Here is a 23,184-nt window from a genome sequence, read left to right on the forward strand (position 1 = left end):
TGCATCCTCTCTGCTGCGGTGTCTCTCTCCCTGGGTGCTTTTGGCTGAGCTCCAGCTCTTTCTGGTCTGCTTCCCAAAACATCACCAGTGCACTGGCATTTGTTTTCTACCTCGTTAATATAATAAATCACATGCAGCATAAATTGTTAAACACCCACAGCTGTTATCTGTAGCATTAAAGAATGGGAAATGGATTACATGGATTTATATTAACTGGGAAATAAGAAGGGATTAAAGAAAGTTCTCAGTTTATGTGCCTTGCATTCCATCAACTGTAAATCAGACTTAAAATCAATCCGTGCACGCGCCAGCTTTTTCATTTTGACTTGCCGTAATGAAAGCTCAGTTCTATTGGACAGCAAAAGTCACAATTGGTCCAAACGTATTTTATTATCCATCAAAACCAGCCAATCAGCTTTTCACCAAAAAAAGTAACCAGTGCTCTACTCAAAACTGCTGAGTCAGCCAATCACAGCCTGTCAGCTTGACTGGAGCTCAGCATCTTTCAACAACAACAAACCAAGACACAGACAGTTTAGTAATATTACTCCACTCAGATATCCGGCACTGTCCAGATAAACTATAAGTACACTAGGTAGTTATTGTTATCTAAACAGCTTAACAAGACCCTTATAAAAGTTTACCATGCTCAATTTGCACAGTATTTTCACAGTTTTCCCATGCTTTCCCCATGGTTATACTGTACTATGCATTTACTATAGTTTTTATTATGCTTTACCATACCTCTCTGTGCTTTACAATGCTTACCTATTTTTTACCATGCTTTCACTTTACACACGCTTTAATACACTTTGCGGTGCTTTTACTATGGGAAACTTTTATAAGGGAAGATCTTACTGCATTGCTATTGCAGATCATTTCTTAAGGGTACAGAGAGGTTATGTACTGAATCTTTATTGTGTGAGCCAGAGGGCTCATAACTCTCAGTACACAAGTATAATGTTGTGTTTCACATTTTAAATCTGTCACATTTAACATGTAAAATGTAACTTTATATTTTGTATTTATAAGATTAACTGTCTTTCTTTGTGGAAGGGACGGGTAATAGCAGAGCATCTAGGATTCCCTTAGCAACAGAGAAGCTACATGGTCAATAAATGGACCGAAAGTTAATATGAAAGGACTAAATGAGAGCTGGTGGGTTCTCAGCCACCTTCATGGCCAAAGCATCTCTCATCCCTGTGAAGGAATCCCAATTGCATTTTGCATTTCCTGACAGCTGATCAAGGGGAATCCCAAAGGGTGAAAGGGATTCTAGCCAAAGGTTAAGGAATTTAAATATTAACCGACTGGAGACTGACATAATTGAAGTGATTCGAATAGGACCTCTCAAGCTGTCAAGATGGGAGAGGTTCTTTATAATGTGTACAGAAGGGGCACACATATTTATATTGCTGTCAAGGGAACACAGGATAAAGGTCAACATGAATCACGGAACATGAACTATGAAAATGATTTCTAACACATTAGAAGTGTAAAATAGATTTTTTTCCTATTTTGTATGAATATATATGGCACCAAAAATATTCAGTTTTAATACCTGTTATATTTTTCAATGTAGCCTCAAATTTATAACTGTACCCCCAATGGTTTAGGAAATAATATATATTAGGGTTGCAAAAAAAATCGAGGTAAAGCTAATAGAATTAAATACTTCTATTTTTGTAATATTCATGAAAGCCAGCAGTCTATAACAGTTTTTTGAATATCACTCTACATTTTTATATATTGAGAACTTGAATATACCACAATTATATAGAAATATATTGATAAATATATTATCCTATATATTAAAAGCAACAAATATCTGTATGAAATATATACTGAAACCATGTGATTGCCATTCACTTCTATTGTTTTTTGTAACACGTAATGATCATGCATCATTAAGGTAGCATGAATAGGGTATATACTGTATTAGTTGAGATTACAAACTTTCTCCAGATTCCTCCATTTCTATAGCATATATGCCATGTGTTCCTTCCTACTATCTCACCCTGTATCTCTGTGACACCCCACCTCCATCTCTCAACATGTAATAGTCCTTAATATTGTTTTAGTTACATTTTGCCACATCCCCCTCTTTCCTGCAGAGCGCAATGGTGGGAAGCAGGCAGGCAATATAATTAACCAGGCAATCTGCTCAGCATGGGCTCAGGGAGGGGAGGGCAGTTAACTTTGAGAAAACGGGATTTTAATCTCAGAATCTCAGATACCAGGGCTCCTCTTTCTCCATCAGCCACTCACGGACCAAGTTAAAAGTGGATTCAAATCAGTCCATTGAATTTGGACTCTTCTTGGAACAATCAAGTAGGCTAAGTGTAATCATTCCCATGGTTACCAGGTGATGTGTTGCTTCATTATTTAATTTAATGCAGTGCTACAGGACCGATGTTGTGCACTCAGCGGTGGCTAGTCAAGGGCAGGTACAGTAGCCTACGCTGAAGGAAGCAACATTGCGGCAGACAGACCTTTAGTAACAAAACCGAGATGTGCTGTGTTTGAACTGAACCATGGCACCTACATTGCGTCTAATTCAATTGTGGTGCAGGTTTCATCCGGGGCTCTGGTATAACTGCATGGCTATAGTTCCACGGTTTAAATTCCTGATAGAAAGCAGACTCTTCAATTACCCATCCCCCGAGTCTTGGCATGCAATGAGAAAAGGACATGCTGATTACATCATCGGGACAGATTCAGTTGAGATGGCTCTGGAGGCAGTCCCAGAGCATAGTTGGAGAGAGCAGGCCACTGAAGAACAGTGAGGCAGGGGGGAGTGACACCATTTCTGAAGCAGCACCCGCAGTAAGAAGCTGATGTGATTCGGTGTACAATAGTAGAATGAGAGCTGCCAGATTTTGAACAAGCAGCACAGTTAAAAAGGCAAACAGAGGACCAGCTAACATAGAAATGCAGAGGAAAGCTGAAAAACTATTAATCACTATCACGTCTGCTAATGTCTAATGGCTAATTTTATTTCTTGGTAACAACTTCATCTATCAGTTTCTGAGCCAATATCAGTGTAGATGTTAGAGCAAAGAAATTATTTCATACAGCACAGATATAGATATAGAGACAGAGACAGAGAGAGAGACCTGGGCAATTGTGCTAAATTGTTCTGGATTGAGTGTTGTGTTGGGGGCTTGGTGAGACAGCCAAACTCATTTAATCTCAACCACATTTGAAATCAGACCTCCAGGAAGTAAAACACTATTAAATTAGCCCAGAGAGTGTATTATCCATTTGTACCCTGTCCCCTATAGTCCAAACCACTATGAAGAATTTAACAGCAAATTGCTTGCAGTGTTGTTCCTTCTCTTTAAGCTGCTATTATGTATTTTTTTTGCAGTAGTAGTTGTTGTTGTTCCTGACATTTGACACGTTCATGTTAAATGTTTAAACCAAACCAAGGTTTTTATCAAAGGTCTTTTAAGCTTTTAAGTTATATAAATATCCTGATAAACAAAGACATTTTGTTTCATAAAAGCCCTAAATTACCAAAGTTATGGGCTGGTATAGATTTGTAACAACAGTACAGATAAAAACCTAGGTACTACTAAAAAGTTAAGCTCTAAAAACATGCCTAAATGACAAACGCTTCCAAAAACATTCTCTTGGTCTACACAGGAGATTTAAATGTAGTTTAATATAGGCATATCTGGTACACGAAGCTTTGGTAATCAATGCTGCCCATTTTAATTAAAAGTCTCAGCTGGTCTCTGTACGTGCTGCTGAGCTTCAGAAAACCATTAAGGCACCCCAGTTCTATCCTTGTTAATAGCACTGTTTGGTAATTGTAGGTGGATAACAGAACACTGCCTTGGTTTTTGTGGATTTTTTTAGGTCCTGTGACTTCTTGAATGCATTAGCGATAAGAGAGGATGCTGTGCAATCTGTAAGTTTTCTGAGTGATGGATCTGAGGGGGATTGTAGAGACTGTTTACTGGGCTAAATGTGTGTTTGTGCCTCTGTGTGCACAGCTTGTCTGTTAAGCAACTGCTGAGCAAATAAAACTATCTTTATAACTAAGCTACACTGTACTATCGCTATGGAGATGCATGAAAAAAGATCACTTTAAACATTCTCCTGTTTCCTTCCATTAGGATTATTCTAAAGCACTTGTCACAGGTCTCCCCCCCCCATAATCTATTGATAGATTGCATGTGGTGTATAATGTCACAGCATGAATTTCAACTGGTACCAACCACACTGAACATATTGCAATGGCTTGGCATCTCATCCCATTGACGTAAATGGAAATGCAAGGGCTGGACGTGAACAGGTAACCTCACTGTTCAAAGACAAACGTCTTACCATTCAGATAAAGAGCACGCTCTGTAGCTGAGAGGCAAGTATGTTTCTTATGCTGATGTCAGTATTATCAGCTCATGAGACGCTAGGTAGAGATCCATTTCATTGTCACCCCTATCCTAGCTGGATGTCATTGGCTAGCAGTCAGGTTGTGTATTTTATTGCTCATTTGAGGTATAAAAGCACAGGACTGACTGCTTTTGTTCAGAAGGGGAACTTGTCGGGAGAGGACAATTGTTGGTGTCCTCTTGTAGATTCATAATAAACAATGCAGTTGCCTTTTAGTTTGTGTGTGGATTAGTAAATAAACATCTGCCACCCTGCACTTAAACGCATGTGTTTGTGTAATTCCTGCCAGCTGTCTGCCTGTCTGCCCTGGCCATCAGACAGCCTTTAACCTGCCTGCTTTTTGATTGTACTATAATAGTTACAAAACAAAAAATCGCCTAGTGAATTTGGTAACACTTTACATTAAGTGTCTCTAATAACTGTATATTTATATAGTAGTTACATAGTGAATGCATGTGTATAACTCTAATTGTAACCTTAACCCTAACCCTACGCTCCAAACCTAACCATTTTCTGATACAATTGTGTACTTACATATATCCGGCAAAAAGATGTACATGTTAAGTACATTGTAAGTGTGTATAATAACATTGTAATTATGTGTAAGTACACATGTAGTTACTAAGTAATTAATACTAAAATGGAGACACTTAATGTAAAGTTCTAAGTATGTTGCCTCAAAATAAAGGGACTTGGTGTTAAAACAGTTAGAAAACCTAGAAGCCTAGCACAGGAATGAGCTAAAGGGGCAATATGCAATGCACTATTCATACATGGGATCATGTCTTTTTCACACTATTTAAATACCGGTATGTAAAATAATAACCTATATTGTGGATATATATATATATATATATATATATATATATATATATATATATATATATATATATATATATATATATATATTTTCATTGAAAATGTTTTCAATGTTTTCAATTGCTTTATTTGGGGGAAAAATGGTATCCTCATATGAGGTCATCATACACTTGCATCTTCCATATGACCCCATATAGAGACTAGAAGATCATTTTTTTATCCGTCCCCATATAAGGTCAGCATGCATGAAAGGATTAAAATATGATTGCACTAGAGATCAGCAATGGGTAATAATTAGTGATAATCGATGCAAATTCTTTATAATGAGGGCCATGGAAGAATTTCAGAATCACCCTTACAGTAGAACAGTATATTTTAAAATATCTGATAAACAACTTACTGCCCTTTTTTTATTTTATAGCACTCCGGTCATCTCAGCCCAACAAACGTGTAGAGATTGATTAGGAAATTTGCTATGATTTCAACACTTATCATGCTCAGCCAGTGACTAAATTGCCCTGCCATTAGGTCCAGGCACAAAGTAAACTGGCTGACAGATGGTTTTTAAAAAGTGTTAAGGGACCAATAGTTCTGTAAGCTCTGGGACGGTTAGTATAATATAACAGGTGTTTCTTAAGGCTGTGTCATTTGTAGTGCAGGCTCAGATAACCTGCAGTGCTGCACATTTCTAAGGTGTTATTTTTCATTAGAAGGTTAGACGAGCTTGCAAATGCAGTAACATAAAGCACACCAGCCGTGGGTTGGGTTGCTGTGCATCCCCTTAGTACACAAACCCCACTATATATAAGTGATCTAATAATAAAAAGTTTAGAGCAATTGACTTTCTCAACTAGAAAAATATCCACTGTGCCAGTCTGCAGTCACAAGTGTGTTGGATGTGCACTAACGGAACTGCAGGTGCAGGTGCACCAAACGATTAGCTATTTTGAGTGTAAGAGGTCTGAGTCTGGGGACATCCTGCAATTACCTAACGCACATAATTAAGGGTTTGATATTTTTATTTTGTTTTTCTTGTTTATTTGAACTATTTATAATCTGATATTGTGCATATGTCTTCTAGATAGGGCTGTATTTCAAAATGTTTCACGATTAAACATAATATTTATTAAAGCAGATAAAATAGCATTGTCAAAATTGATAATTTTCTCTAGAGTTATTATACAACAAATGTTTGAATGCTTACCTGAAAATCAGTAAATGCTAAATTGGATAATATTTCATTTTTTAATGTCCACCTTTTAAAGACATTCTATTTTTACCAGTGAATTATCAAACATAATAACATAAATAAATGTAAAAATAACAACAGACACGTGAAATGTCCTCTTCTTGTACTGGGCATATAGTAGTTTTTACATTATCATTTTACTTTTGTAAAGCATACATTTTAAAAGCATCATTTTTAAAAAATAAGTTTAATAGGTGTATTTCATCTTTCCTCCAAATTCAGTTTGTTGTTTACTTTGCACACAAAATAAGTGCATGTTTACTACTATAAAAGTTTATCTTATTAAAAGCAAAATGTAATATAGAACAATGAAAGCAAGGTAAAGTACAGGTAAGCATTGTAAGCCCAGAAAGGTCTGGTAAATCATACTAAATGGCAAACTATTCTAAATGCACAGTAGCATGGTGAAAGCATGATAAAACTGCAAAGATACTGTGAAGATTTACTGTGATAAACTTTTATAAGGGTACACTCAGATGTATTACCTCTTGAATATCTCAACAACCATACCATATATATATATATATATATATATATATATATATATATATATATATATATATATATATATGATATCTTCAACGAGACCTGTCTCAGCTGCTGAATAGTAAAACTCCATGACTGATCAATAAGAGACACGTGCATTTGTGTGAAACAGTCCCCAGTTATCGTTCTACTCCAGATCAGAACATTAAACCAATAGGACTTTCAAATAAGTTAGAACAAAAGTCTGTCTGAACCCTTTTATAATTTGACTCGTGTGTCTTATTATTTATCCCCTTTAGCATGGCCAAGTACCTATGAAGATAAACTGGAGAACCAGGCATATTTTTTGGCCATAGTGGAAGGTCAGGCCCCACATTAGTGCCACACTAGGCTATGCACTATTTATTTATTTATTAATTACAGGTTTTACCAAGATTATTACTAACTGAGCTAGTCTCGTTTGCAGTGAGCTTTGGGGGGACAGTTACCACACAGCACAAATACAAAAAATCCAGAAGTTCAAACAGCATACCCATAGAAGTCATACATTTCTATTTGAATAACCAGTTGCTCAGGGATCTCATTTGAAAAAGAGCAGTATAAAGATCAAACGGCTTGACTTTATTCTGATTAGATATGTTGGTGAAGAACTTGGTGCCTGATTCAATTCTGCAAAATACAAGGTAGAATCTATAGGAAACTAAGTAGACTAGTGCCTTAATCAGTTTACTTAAGTCTACACAATACAATGATGTTCAAGTAACACTAAGGGGACATACCTTGGAATTAGGTTATGAAACAATAGCTTCCTGTAGGTCTTAGTTGTTACTGTCTCTATATCACACTGTATTGAATGTGTTGGCTCTCAGATACCCAGTACTGAGTTCCAAATACTGTATTGAATGTGCTGGCTCTCAGATCCCCAGTATTGGGTTGTATATACTACTGTATAATTGTACAGATGAATAAGTAATTTTGAATGTCCGTGACAGAAGCAATAAACGTCAAGCCAGAGGCAGCGGCACATCTTGTAAGAGCAGAGCAAATTGCTCAAGTCATGAAAGCTCTCTTGAAGGGGAGCCGGGGAGATTCATATTTCATTCCTATTGACCGCATGTGGTTGTAGCACTGTAACTAAGACGAAAGGATTTGTGACAACGCACCAGATGAATGGCAACAAGACATAGGGACATGGCTCAGTGTGCTGCACGGTATGTTTTGAGTATTATTAATAAGGACTTAAGTACAGTAACAGTTTATTACAAAAACAGCTTAAGGGTCCATTATTAGTGAAAAGCTTTGCAGCATATCATAAAGTAGTTACAAGGTTTCCTACTGTATAATAGTGAATGTTTTATGATACTACTGTTATAGCATATTATTATTATACACAGTGAATGATAATTTTCCTATAAACTTTGGTGTTTTACAGTCTTACAGTATTATACATGGTGGTGGCGCAAGACCTACATATAATCAAAGTGCTACCCTCAATTTATAAAAACAAACTCTACCAGCAGTACATGAACACAACACAACACCATCAATATCAAGACAAACAACAATGGCCTGCTGATTTCAAGATGCATCCGCAGAACACAGGGAAACATTTGTGAAAGTCAAATCAATTTAGTAAGAAATGACCTCAGCCACCTGCTCTCCATGGGATGTTAGGCAGTGTAGACTGCTGGTCCTCAGAAAGCAGAGGCTCTTGAATGAAGAGGAAATCATTTAACTCGCCCTCCAAATAAGCCAAGCACATTTTCTACTCTGATTCTTAGTAATAATATATGTAGTTTTCCACCCCCGCTCCTGAAGAAATTCATTGTTAAAAATAAACTTGTTTTACATTTAATTTACTTTTGTTTTCCAAAATTATTCTCAACACTTCTTCAGTTGTTAAAGATAGACACTGCTAGTTCTACAATTTCTGTCTGCTATGTCACCGTGTGTTATAACAAATAATACACACCAAAACTCTACATACGTATAAGGCTATAATTCTATTGCAGTCCAGTGACATTTATTATGCACAGTTGGGTGGATATTATTATTATTATTATTATTATTATTATTATTATTATTATTATTATTATTATTATTATTATTATATTATTATGTACATCCAACTAATAATAAGGCTTTAATTCATTCAGTTAAGGGTAAGCAACTGGTCTGATGATATACAAAGTGTTATTTGATTATCTCCTATTTTTTTATTAGACCTCATTTTATTTGTATGTAATGCTGAGAAAGCAGGGTTGTGTAATTGCTGTACAGTGCGCTTGTTTTTATGTTCAGGATTTCACAGATTGTCAATGTGTTCTTATCTCCATGTGATTAAATATAGCGATAGAACCAAGTCATTCACAGCCCACGGTGTTAGTGTCACAAAACAGCAACAGCAAGTCCCACGCTGAACACCCACATGTCATCTATTCGTCAGGCATCATTATATCTTGAGAAATGTTTTGTGTTTTTGTTTTCCCTAAAACTAGGCTGCAGTTGAAGAAGTGCTGTCTTAATCTGTCTTAATCCAATGGCAAGAAAATCACAAACAAATAAATTAATTGGATTTCTAACAAAGAATGCCGTTGCCTGTTAGATATCACACTTATTCTTGTCTAGATTGGCTTTGTATATCAATTTGTGCTTCAGTCATCCCAACTGGGGACTTTTTAAAAACGTTTAATCCAAAAGGGCTCATAAACATGCTTACCCGAGTATAACCCGAGTATTGTGCCAGATTGCACCGGATCTGAGATCCGGAAATTTTTTGTCTCACAAAACAGTTTTTAAATGATGAACCGCATGAAAAAAAACTCTATACACATAAAATGCTTTCCTGTTCCATTAATTGAATGACAAGGGTAACAATCCACAAAAGTGTAGTGTAATAATCGATTTAAAAATGTGAGGTTTACAATGGCAACAGTGTCATCGATCCTATTAAGTCAACTGCGACTGGTATTGTTCAAACCTGAAGATTATGTTTAAACACAGCTAGGTAAAGGTAGGCATGCAGCTCCCCACACCAACAATAAGGCACGCAGCCCAGATCCACAAGCATCAGAACTTGAATATATAGGAGTGTAACAGGGCGAGGAGCCCTGTACAGTGTTTTGTTTATTTATTTTTAGAACGGGGTCTCCACCTCCGCCCCTGTGCAATTTATTGTTTTGTATTATGGTTTTGTTATGGTCCTCTGTATTATGGTTTTATTATGGTCCTCTGTCAGGAATAAATTAAAAACCTTGTGCAGAAGGTGGCCATCTCCCGATTTAATTAGTTGCTAATCGGGAGATGGTCACCTGCATAAAAGCCTGCAGCTTGCTGCACTCAAGTTGGGTGTTAGAGCAGAGAAAGCGAGCGAGGAGCGAGAGAAAATGAAACTAAAGGAGAATCCAGGCTCAGTGAAAGCTACTGCCCAGCCTGACCTGGATCATTTATTATTTTTTTGTGTCCAAGATTTGTTTTGTTTACCTGTTTTGTTTTGCTCTGTGAGCACAGTGTTTTGTGTTTAGATGTTTTATTTATTTTTGTATTATTTGAATAAATAGTGCCCCACGTCTCTTTATTTTGATCTGCAGTTCTTCCTGCATCTGGCCTGATGTTACGTCTCAGCCACCCTGTCACAGGGAGCTACTGCAAATCCTTCTTCCTTAATTATAAGATCGGGTACCTTTCACCTGAGTATAACCATTAACCTGTCCCCCTGCAATGCTCTGCTTCTAATGAATATAAAAATACATCAGCAATAGAAACACACAGAACAAATGTAGTATTTCTTACATTCGCTGGGGGTAAGTGGTTGGAGAGAAGATGTGTTAATTCATGCATGAATGAACATTTCTCACAATCCCCTGGTGGGCAAGTAAGAGGGTGTGAATGCGTGCCTTATGCATGTCATCAACATCATTTGTTACAAAGGAACATGACATGAATATGGGGAATCAAATCCACATGAGTTAACAGGGCTGAATTAAAAATGAAGTACTTCAGAACTTAGTGGAAGTGCATAAGATATTCAGGTGTTATACCTGTGGTATACAGTTATCAATCTGCGTTTCAGCGCCTGGAATATCTGTTAGATTTAGTTACCAGCTCAATTGAAGTATCACTTTTGGCACATTTTTCCAATAGCTTCTTATTTCATAAACTGGATGGACAGAAGGAGTTTATTTCATGTGATGGAACACAGAGTCCTTTTCTGTTGGTATCTTTTGGGAATGCTCAGCCGGAAAACTCCAGTGTGATTAGTCAGATGGAAATTGAGTTAACGGTTGTGATGATTATGTAAGTACACACACAGGCGCACACAGTGCTTTAAAATGAGGTCAGGTTGCGCTGTGGTATTTTTCTGCAGCTCAAAATGACTTTTTAAACTCAAGGATAATAAGAACGGCTTAATAATATTAGAGGCTACTGATGGATTAATATCTTGTCAGGAATACCTAAAGAACATGTATGCTGCCAAAAGAGTGAGCTCTTGGAATTATATAATTCCCTCAGCTATACACAGATCAGCCTATGTTTGAATATAGATCAGCCAAAGGGTCTTTATATCAGTAAGCACAAGCGCCATCTCTAGTGCACAGTTGTGTATTGCCAGCAATACAGTAGGAAACGTGCAGCTGTTTACTAGTTGGCTCTGGAACTAACATAAAGATATTTTGTCCAATCTAGACCATGTTATGTATTTCAATGGCAGTTAACTAGAATTAAAGGCAGCTTACACAGGCTTCAAATAAATCAAATAGATACATAAAAAACAGTATTTGAGTAATTGCAACCAGAGCCACTACTGTACCATGTACCATCTACTCTTTTTGGTATTCTGATGGCTCTGAATTTGAATTTGGTATATGTTACTGACATATGTTCAAGTCAGACGTCATTTTCACGTCTGTACACCAAACCCCATGCCTGGTTGAATTAAGCAGCAGATTGATCTGCTTCTTATTTATCCTCCTCTCCATTCCCTAGCTATCTGCCTTCATCGGAGGTGTTCAACCAACTCCTAATTGCACAAAGCTCCGCAACCCCGGTTAGTTACCGTAGCAACTGAATGACCATGAAGTTTCGGTTTACCCCCATTCCTTCCTGTGACTCCCAAGCCATCCACAATCATAAATATCTAAGTTTACAAGAAACCAAGAGTTATCAAATCATATTTCTTGTTAGCATTATATATCATCATTATCATTGGTACCTTATTAAGTTACAAATTTGTTCTTTATTTATTTTATTTTTTTAAATACAATTAAGCTATAGATTTAAAATAAACTGCTGCTTTGCCGTATCCTATTACTTCATGTGCTGCAGCACAATCTAGCTAAAAGGGTAACACTTTAAGTGTCTCTAATTACTGAGCATTTACAGTGCCTTGCGAAAGTATTCGGCCCCCTTGAACTTTCCGACCTTTTGCCACATTTCAGGCTTCAAACATAAAGATATGAAACTGTAATTTTTTGTGAAGAATCAACAACAAGTGGGACACAATCATGAAGTGGAACGAAATTTATTGGATATTTCAAACTTTTTTAACAAATAAAAAACTGAAAAATTGGGCGTGCAAAATTATTCAGCCCCTTTACTTTCAGTGCAGCAAACTCTCTCCAGAAGTTCAGTGAGGAACTCTGAATGATCCAATGTTGACCTAAATGACTAATGATGATAAATAGAATCCACCTGTGTGTAATCAAGTCTCCGTATAAATGCACCTGCACTGTGATAGTCTCAGAGGTCCGTTTAAAGCGCAGAGAGCATCATGAAGAACAAGGAACACACCAGGCAGGTCCGAGATACTCTTGTGGAGAATTTTATAGCCGGATTTGGATACAAAAAGATTTCCCAAGCTTTAAACATCCCAAGGAGCACTGTGCAAGCGATAATATTGAAATGGAAGGAGTATCAGACCACTGCAAATCTACCAAGACCTGGCCGTCCCTCTAAACTTTCAGCTCATACAAGGAGAAGACTGATCAGAGATGCAGCCAAGAGGCCCATGATCACTCTGGATGAACTGCAGAGATCTACAGCTGAGGTGGGAGACTCTGTCCATAGGACAACAATCAGTCGTATACTGCACAAATCTGGCCTTTATGGAAGAGTGGCAAGAAGAAAGCCATTTCTTAAAGATATCCATAAAAAGTGTCATTTACAGTTTGCCACAAGCCACCTGGGAGACACACCAAACATGTGGAAGAAGGTGCTCTGGTCAGATGAAACCAAAATCGAACTTTTTGGCAACAATGCAAAACGTTATGTTTGGCGTAAAAGCAACACAGCTCATCACCCTGAACACACCATCCCCACTGTCAAACATGGTGGTGGCAGCATCATGGTTTGGGCCTGCTTTTCTTCAGCAGGGACAGGGAAGATGGTTAAAATTGATGGGAAGATGGATGGAGCCAAATACAGGACCATTCTGGAAGAAAACCTGATGGAGTCTGCAAAAGACCTGAGACTGGGACGGAGATTTGTCTTCCAACAAGACAATGATCCAAAACATAAAGCAAAATCTACAATGGAATGGTTCACAAATAAACATATCCAGGTGTTAGAATGGCCAAGTCAAAGTCCAGACCTGAATCCAATCGAGAATCTGTGGAAAGAACTGAAAACTGCTGTTCACAAATGCTCTCCATCCAACCTCACTGAGCTCGAGCTGTTTTGCAAGGAGGAATGGGCAAAAATTTCAGTCTCTCGATGTGCAAAACTGATAGAGACATACCCCAAGCGACTTACAGCTGTAATCGCAGCAAAAGGTGGCGCTACAAAGTATTAACTTAAGGGGGCTGAATAATTTTGCACGCCCAATTTTTCAGTTTTTTATTTGTTAAAAAAGTTTGAAATATCCAATAAATTTCGTTCCACTTCATGATTGTGTCCCACTTGTTGTTGATTCTTCACAAAAAATTACAGTTTCATATCTTTATGTTTGAAGCCTGAAATGTGGTAAAAGGTCGCAAAGTTCAAGGGGGCCGAATACTTTCGCAAGGCACTGTATATAGGGTGGCAGTGTGGAGTAGAGGTTAGGTCTCGGGACTCTTGACTAGAGGGTCGTGGGTTCAATCCCAGGTGGGGGACACTGCTGCTGTACCCTTGAACAAGGTACTTTACCTAGATTGCTCCAGTAAAAACCCAACTGTATAAATGGGTAATTGTATGTAAAAAAATATAATTGTATGTAAAAATAATGTGATATCTTGTAACAATTGTAAGTCGCCCTGGATAAGGGAGTCTGCTAAAAAATAAATAATAATAAATAAATAATAATACTAGTAGTTACTTAGTAAATACATGTGTAATTACACATAATTACAATGTTATTATGCATAGTTACAATGTTATTTATGTGCGTGTTTTTGTTTGCATGATATAACCCTAATCCTAACCCTACTAACCCTAACTCTAAACCTTACCCTAACCCTTTTTTAATACGTTATCAATCTACAGCAAATGGCATAACTATTTGACATTCTATAGAAAAGGAATTCCTTTAAAGACGATTTACTGTAAAGTGTTTGAAAACAATTTAAAATGTGTGCAGATGAGAACATCCTGGATACTAACCTCAAAGGGATACTTCACATATACTTCATCTACATTTCCGAAGATTTTATTTCTAGTATTTGTTTATATATATATATATATATATATATATATATATATATATATATATATATATATATATATATATATGATTGTAACAGGGGTGTTCTGTTATTGTGAGAGACGACAGAGAGGGTTTGAGATTGAAAACACCACTCAGGCGTCCATGTTTTATTAATAAACAAGGGGTTGCAGACAATTGCGGTGATTGGTGGCTGCCACTAGGGTACCAGCAATGGTATCCCTAGTGCGGAAGGACATATACAAACATGTACATGGCAAAATGTAAAAACAAAACATAGTGAGAAAAACAGCTAAAAACAAAAGTTTGCCATCCACTGGATCAGCGTTGCTCCCTCTAAAAGGGAGGTCCCACTTCAGGAACCTTCTCCCTGACACAAACTAAATAAACTGGGGTGGGATTAAAATCCCCTAAATGAATCCCTGTCCTATAGTGGTAGCAATTATCCTGTTTAAACCCACAGTGATAATTGTGGTTGGTCCATCCGGTTCACTCTCCCTGGTTATCCACGCAGGCATGAATCTTCGCCCTGGTACACAGGGACAGGAACAAACAAACCACAAAGAAGAACAAAAAAATGGCTTTTCAGCCTCTTTTTAAAGGCAGGTGACCAGTGTTAATTCATCTTCAATTATGCAATTGACACCTGGCCACCTGCTGAACATTGGACTTCAATTAGGCAGGCAGGGAGGTCTAACCTCCCAGCCCTGCCATCCCAGCACACACTTTGTTTTTACAAACGTTAAACATTTTTATTTACAGACCAAACCAAACTATATTTTATTACAGATACAGGCCTCAGCTCTGCCACAAAGATCATCTGCTTCGATCTACCAGGGTTATTTTACAAATGCATCACAGGGACTGCTTCTGAAAAGACTCCTAAAAGCTGAATTTCTGATGTGAGGTGGTTTTAGAAATTAATACTAGGGGGTTTGTAAGTTTAACTCTCTCTGCAACTGTGAGTTAGTTAAAGGAAAATATCTACAGGTATACAGAAGGGGCAGAAATGATATCAGTATAGCTATACATTAGCAATGATGTCTTTGTAAAAAAAAAAAAAAAAAGTTTCTATTCTTGTTTATAATCATCCAGACTTTTAATAACACTTGTATAGATGCTTTATAAATGGATCATGGTAAGGTTTGCATTTCATTTGTCGACACACAGTAGCTTTATTTGGAGAGCACACAGCATTAGGAGGTGTTGGAGCAGAATGGGTTATTGCAGCTGTTCCACTTAGGTACAGGTTTTTGTCTCACTCACTTCCTGTACCCCTACATAAAGGTTAACCCCTATACTGATTCAGGTACCCTAATAGTCCAAATTCAAACATGAATTAATTCAAACTAAACCTGAGGGAACACAGTCACGTTTTCAGGAATAGTGGCTTGAAATCTGATTTTGCTGTATCAAACACCAAGTCTACCCTAGATTGCCATGCAGTGGCCTAAAACCTAGCCTCCTGAAACCAAGTTCCAAGACACAAAGTGGCTTCGTGTTCCCTTAGCTTTACACAACTGCTAACAGGAGGTAATATAATTCATTGTAAAGACCTGGTTAGCTCTCCTTCAACTTCGCCCACTGACCTCTCTTAGTTCCAGGGGCTGCAACAGTGAAGTGTTCTGTGTTTCTGCATCGAGCCCGGACTCGTCAGTACTCTCTAGCTCTTCGCCTCTCTTTTGTCCCAGCTTCGAGGCATTCCGGGGGCTGTTTAGAGGGGGCAGAGTGAAAGCACTGCTTACAGATTAGTGAAGCCCGGCCAGCACTGGCAAAGCAGCTTTAACAAAAGAGAACTGCACTTTCAGCTTCCAGACTGAGAACACCTATTAGCAGCCTTGTGTGTGTTAAAGACCTGAAGAGGTGAAGTAAAGCTCAGTGCAGGGAAGGTCAATAAGAAATATACAAAAGGAAAAGAAGATAACAAAAAACGTATGGCAAATAGGTTTTAAAAAAAGACTGTGCCAGCAGGTGCAAATTGTGGTTTTATAATTGCATGAATGCTGATTTAAAAAAAAAACTAAACTCATGATTGTAAGAAAGGGATATACCATTTACATGTTTACAATATTACATTTATCATCTGTTTCATATCCAGTTGCATTTGTTTTGTTTGACATTTGGAATGTTTTGGTCAGATATACTGTAGGAAGAAAATGGACCATTCTGGAAATGTTAAACTCTTTCTTCCCTGAATGTATTAGAGGTAGTCTGATACATCTTAGTGACAGCGTTATAGCAGATGTTACTGTTTTTTTGTCCACTGTGTGTGTGTGTGTGTGTGTGTGTGTGTGTGTGTGTGTGTGTGTGTGTCTATATTTGAAACAAAAAAGGATCTTTCTGAGGCTGTGTCAATAATTCAGTGCTCTTGTTGTGAAGGAGTGAAGATAAAAGCAACGAGAAGTGTGACAGATTGAAACAGCTCCACAGGGAGAGACTTCAGTCCTGAACCCACATGCACTCGAACAAACCTGAGACTCATTTTCTCATTAAAATGGGGAAACGACTTGTATTACATAAGTCTACGATGTCCCTACATTAAATCATGAGGTGCTTAACGTATACCTGTACATCTCTGGTGTCTGTTTACACAGTTTAGCCGATATCACTTTACATTATAGGACATGAAATAGCAATGTAATTACATTATAATAACGGTGTTATTATCTGCTCTCACTTGGTAACTGCATAATAGCATGGGAATGACCTTGTGAACAATATCTTGGTACAGGCCATTTCTATGTAGTTACACACTTATTATTCCATCAGTAGTTTAGGAGCATGAACCACTGGTAGTTACCCAGATATTAATGTATTATTACATGATGCTGCTATTTAGCCCTCTTCTCTACTTTTATCAGAAATCAACAGACATTGTTGTTCATCTGTCACTGGGATTTGAAATCAGTCCTTGGTTAGGATTATGGCTCGCTCGCAGAAAATGGTCTCTCAACCTAACAATACGAATAACGAAAACACAAGGGCAGAAATAACCAATAATAGATACTGTCAGGGATTTATATATATATATATATATATATATATATATATATATATATATATATATATATATATATATATATATATACTTCAGCATATAGAAAAATTGAAGTTCGATAGGAATTAAGTAAAAAAAGTTTAAAATTATCAAATGTACTGTATAATCCTGCAAAAGGTGCATGCACATATATACATTATGGGGATTGGAGTTTACACACGATAAGCACATTTGTTTTAGAAAAGGGAAAATTAAACTATAAGAAATCCACCCACAAAGGCTTTAATATGGTATTTTATCAATGTTACTATGCTGTTGTTTAATAATCCATATTTATAAGCATCTTAGCCCCCACATCTTGCATTTGCACTTATCTTCAGTTGTGGGGGTGATTTATATGCAAGCTTATAAAATAAATCAAAGGAGTGACTGCATTCTAGCAGAAAACAGCATGTACCCATGTATGCGCTCAAGAGCCTGTTTGCGAAGTTACACAGAAATAAACATTTTATTTTCGGCATTCGTATTTTAGCCATAAAGGTTACATGTTTTGAGATTATTATACTGGATACTGGGGTCAATTTGATTTCTCCAAACAGTTGCAGAAAAAGTGTTTCTCAATACCCTGTAATTACACTATACAAGCACATGTGGTTACATAGTAACTGCATTGTAAATAAAAAAACACATGTATAAATGCCATTACAAAAAATGCTACCAACATTATTTTGTAATTAAGCATGTAGTTGCTTTGTAACTACACAACCACATGTGTAATGATTATACAAAACTACAGTGTATTACTGTGCATTTGGAGACACTTCATTTAAAGGGTTACTCAAATACCACTGAAGCGACTCACACATACTCTTAGAGATGTTCTTCCCTTCTTTTAATGATTTATACAAAGGCAGTATTTAAGCACACCACCGTTTCAGCCAATTGAATAGACCACCTCATAAGCTTTATTTGCAATCCTCTTTTTATGATTTTGACTGTCTGCCTGCAGATATAATGTCTGATTTCAGCATCAATACTCGATGTGGAGGTAGGCAGGGAAACGTTATCTCAAAGATGTTACAACTAGGATTTGGTTTTAATAAAGCACAGGGGAGTTAAATATAGATCTGCTTGGGGAAACAGAAAATCCTGCTTTAGTGGATACAGCAGTTTGGGGGAATTAGTGAATGGTGCTGAAATTTAGTTCAGGCTGGTGGTTTAATTAAGAGCTGTCACGGTTGTTCTCTGAAGTGCAAAGAATAAAACACATACACACATACTCAAGATTAATGCCATCTTTTAGGTCAGGCCCTAGAGAATCTGTACTTAGCTCTTGCTATTTCTTGTCACCCCCCCATGAAGATGAATAATATCGTTATCCCCCCATTCCTTTTACATTGAAATTCCAAAGGGGACTTATTGAATTACACAGCATGTACAAGCTTGAAATACGTTGAGAGTAAGCATGCTGTTTATCAAGGTATGTGCTTGGCAATGTTTTAGGTGCTGTTGTAGTTCCTTCTTTCATACATGGACACTGTTTCGAAGAACATGCAAAGGCAAAAGACAAGGAACTAAAAGATGGGAATATTGCCTGCAAGTGACGACCAAAAATGAAATATTTACTGTGGACATTGTTTCACCTTTAATGGAACTACCAATGGATATATATGCAAATACTATGTAGGCCCACTTGTGCAGTTTTACTCATTTTCTGGTAATTTTTGCATTTGTAATGGGCAGTGTTGTGTCCCCTGTCAGTGAGATGAGATGAAGTTAAAAACATTATTATCCCAGCTCCTTTACATTGTGGTTAAGACGCTTGCAGTGTCGCTGGTTACACATTCATTTTTTAATGGGAGCGCAAGCAACTGCAATCTTCACTATCTTGTTTAGTATTATGAGACATGATAAAAATGTAGATGATATTGTTTAAAGAGGGCGCTCATGTTTTGGATCGTGATTTTACTTTTTTTTTTGTGACTGCTATTTTTTTCCGCGGCGTAGATCCGTTGACAAACCCATGTTTGTCACATGTGAAAGTGGCCATTTATTTATTTCTTTGTTGGTTCACGTAGCTCTGACATAACATAGCATACAAGCTTTTCAAGAGTATCTAGATGTTTTTCATTTCAGTTCAGTGCCTTTGATAGCACAGCAAAGGCTCCTAAGTTCAAAGTAATACTACATCAAAAAATTCAAAAAGCAACAAAGCTTGAAATGCTGAACGGGCCTCCAGATCTACGCAGCTTTGAACAACTTGATTTCACAGAAAAACAAAAACACAGGAATTCACCCTGTAAATTGCATTGCATGGCCCGGGTTATGAAAGCTTTGTCAGAGTTCAGTTGCTGCCCTGGGCGGAAGGGAGTGTAGTTGAAAGCAGTGATATTGTCTGCAGGTGTGTGGCTTTAAAGAGGGACTAATCCCACCCACAGAGACTTCACAACGGGGGAATGTAACAGAATGGAGACTGGGAGCGATCCGGCGGCTCTGCACACCACAAGCCAGAGTCCCAACCACCATGCAAAAGAGCCGGGCTAGTCTGCATCTGTGATTACCGAGCTTTTAACCTCATCTCATCTCCTTGACAGGGGACACAATTCATAAGTGTATCACACAACACAAACAGCCCACATTCAAATTCCTGCTGTTTACCTCTGTATGCCCCATGTCACCCCCAAAGACGGATGAGATTTTTTACTTTATGTTCTTTGGTTTTTCAGCATCGCAACCCTGAAAATCCCCCTTTTCCTGAGACTCTAAGTGTTTTTTTCAACCTTTCAAAAGTCTGTTAATAGGCCCTTTCATGTTATTTAGTAATAAAATCAAGGCGACTGATATGTATTTCATTGTAATTCTGATGTTACTGTTGAAGTGATTCTATTTAGCACACCTGTTAAGCATTATTTTTTCTTTACTGGATGTTTGTGAATTTAATACCCATGAAAGTGGAGATTTAGCTGGGTGTTTTACTTCAGTGCATAAGTCAGGTATTTGTGACGTCATACAGTAGTTCTGGGTAAATGTGCATGGTTAAAAATATATGGCTGTCCCAGAGTGACTAAAAACATCAGTCATTTTTAAACTTCATTGATAAATAGCATTGTGTTTCGTATGAAATTACAGTGCAGGGTAATAGGATTTTAAGATTGCATAACTTTCCTTGACTTGTCTTTCTCTAAGTGCCTTTACCATCGGTCTAACTGTCACCGCGGTCAATTATCTATCAGTTCATGACCACTGCATCAGAAATCAATGCTTAAAAGGTCTTCTGGTGAAATAACAAACAAGTGGTGAAATACGTTACTTATCATCAAAGCTTCATTTCAAGATCATTTCTTGGTAACACTTTACATTAAGTGTCTCTAATTAGGTGTATTTACATAGTAGTTACAGAGTAAATACATGTGTACTTACACAGAATTACAATGTTATTATGCATAGTTACAATATAAATCTTTTTTATAATATATGTGAGTAGACAATTGTATCAGAAAAGGGTTAGGGTCAGGGTTAGGTTTAGAATTAGGTTAGGGTTAGGGTTAAAAAAATGTACACATTAAGTACATTGATGCATAATAACATTGTAATTATGTGTAAGTACACATGTATTTACTAAATAACTACTATGTAAATACACATACTTAGATACACAATGTAAAGAGTTACCCATATTTTTTAGTTTTACAGCATTAAACAAAGCTACATAGTCACGGCAACACAATCGCTATGGTTCAAGACACCCGTCTGATGATATTTGGACATCAGTTTACCCAAACGACCTTCCCGATTTTCAACACTGGATTACATCTGGATTTTATTTTGCTCATCTTCCCTTCTTGTTGAAAGCCTTTAGTCACATTTCATAACCAAGTACACGCGTGCTTAACGCATGACTTCAACTCAAGTATTTTAAAATCTGCTTCTCCAGTATCTCTTCTAATAGTATTAAATAAACTCCCCACTCTGGTCTCTCAAGCGCTATGCTCTGCATTGCGGTTGTGTAGCAGCATGCCCTGACAGTGTTGTCTTTAGCAGTGCTTTAGCACTACACACAGATAAGGAGGGGGCTAACAAAGGACTGCAATCCAGGAGCAGGTCCTCTTGATTACCATGTATAGAGTTCTTATACTGGGTGAGTCTGTTATCAGCACCAAGCAGGAATGCTTCTCTCTCAAAGAACGAGTGTGTTACGAAAAATGCAATTAGCTGATACCTTCAATTACCAGCCGCTCTCAGATCACTGTGAAGGGCCTCTTGTGCATTCTCAGGAGCCTGATAATGGGTTATTTTTAATATCCTAAAGGAGTTAAGGATACATTTCCATTTTTTTAATCCATTCCAGTCAAGAACACTAAACAGTTCTTTCATCTACCGGGGCTTGCTGTAGAGAACTGTGTTCAAGATTTTTTTTTTTCTGGGTTTTCAACCTGAACGCAACTTGTTTGTCAGCTTTTTCTTTTTAATTACTTTTATGTCTGAGAACCAAATAAAATATAAAACAAAGACATATAAAGTTCAGCCGTTGTTTGTGGTTGATGAATGGGAAAGTGTGGTGTTTTTTCTGCTATGCAATTCTGCACAATGAAATCCCTTATAAATTACATATTTAAAAAAAAAGAATACACAGGTGTTTTATTTCTGTTGAACTTCCTTATAGTTTCCATTATGTTGTAATATATGAAAAATATGGTGTTTTCTTTTTACCTTTTCACTGGTCTTGTGTAAGTCCTATACTGTGAGGTTTGTTTGGGGAATCTAATTAATTGATCTACAGTGTAATGCAGGAGAAAAGACCAGAGAAATGTATTTGTTTCCAACCAAATATACTTTATTCATATTGAAGCGAACTCAGGGCATCTTGTCAGGTGATGCTGCATGGAGATGAATAAAAGGAAGGAAAGGCTGGTTTTCACCTCAATTCTCCAGGTAGGGTGAAACAGAAACTTTACTATGCCTAGATAGAGGAAGGGCAGAGTGGCTAACTGTCCCTATGTATTGGCAGCCTCAAATAGGTACAACAGTCCAGAACCCGGCTCAATGCTCATATTTATACAACCACTCACCTTCAATACTGATATATATGATCCCAACCCAGTGACACACACCACCCCTCTAACAGTCCCCAGGGACTGGCTTCAACTCTGCTGCCCATTCGCATCACTGGAAACACTTAAGAAGGGTAACCCTGATGACATGCTACAATAGTACTGACATGACCAGTAAAAAGGTAAACTGAAGAGCCACCTCTAACAGAAATCTCAGCATTGGTATACAATTTGTTTGACCTTTTCACTGCTCTTATGTAAATCCCATAATGTGAATAGATTTGGGATGAGCCAGTTGTGGAGGGCACTGGCTATCAGACCCCTCGATCATTCTGCTTTCCGGTGTGTGTGCTAGAATAATACCAATCCCTGATTCAATTGGCAGAGAAGAGCATTTTCTCTGTGTTTAGTTGCATCTTTGTGATTAGTGGCTTACGCGTCAGACTTGTGTCTATTGTAGTGTGTATTACTTTCAGTAAAGTAGCATAAGGGATGGTCAGTTTCGCTCCTGCAGAAAGAATGAACCAATGCTGAATTAAAC

General features: G+C 37.4%; 1 protein-coding gene and 1 long non-coding RNA gene across 3 annotated transcripts in view; one reads left to right on the forward strand and one right to left on the reverse strand.

Moving 5' to 3' along the window:
- The window catches only part of LOC131697561 (uncharacterized), a 69,068-nt gene extending 52,745 nt beyond the window's left edge, over positions 1-16,323 (reverse strand). Inside the window, exon 1 of the long non-coding RNA XR_009307380.1 lies at positions 16,184-16,323. This is a non-coding gene — a long non-coding RNA (uncharacterized LOC131697561). The remainder of the gene's footprint in view (positions 1-16,183) is intronic.
- LOC117422253 (regulator of G-protein signaling 6) overlaps positions 1-23,184 on the forward strand; it is a 123,334-nt gene that overhangs the window by 59,785 nt on the left and 40,365 nt on the right. The window lies entirely within an intron of this gene.

Source organism: Acipenser ruthenus, chromosome 15 (genome assembly GCF_902713425.1).
Source record: "Acipenser ruthenus chromosome 15, fAciRut3.2 maternal haplotype, whole genome shotgun sequence".
Taxonomy (NCBI): domain Eukaryota; kingdom Metazoa; phylum Chordata; class Actinopteri; order Acipenseriformes; family Acipenseridae; genus Acipenser; species Acipenser ruthenus.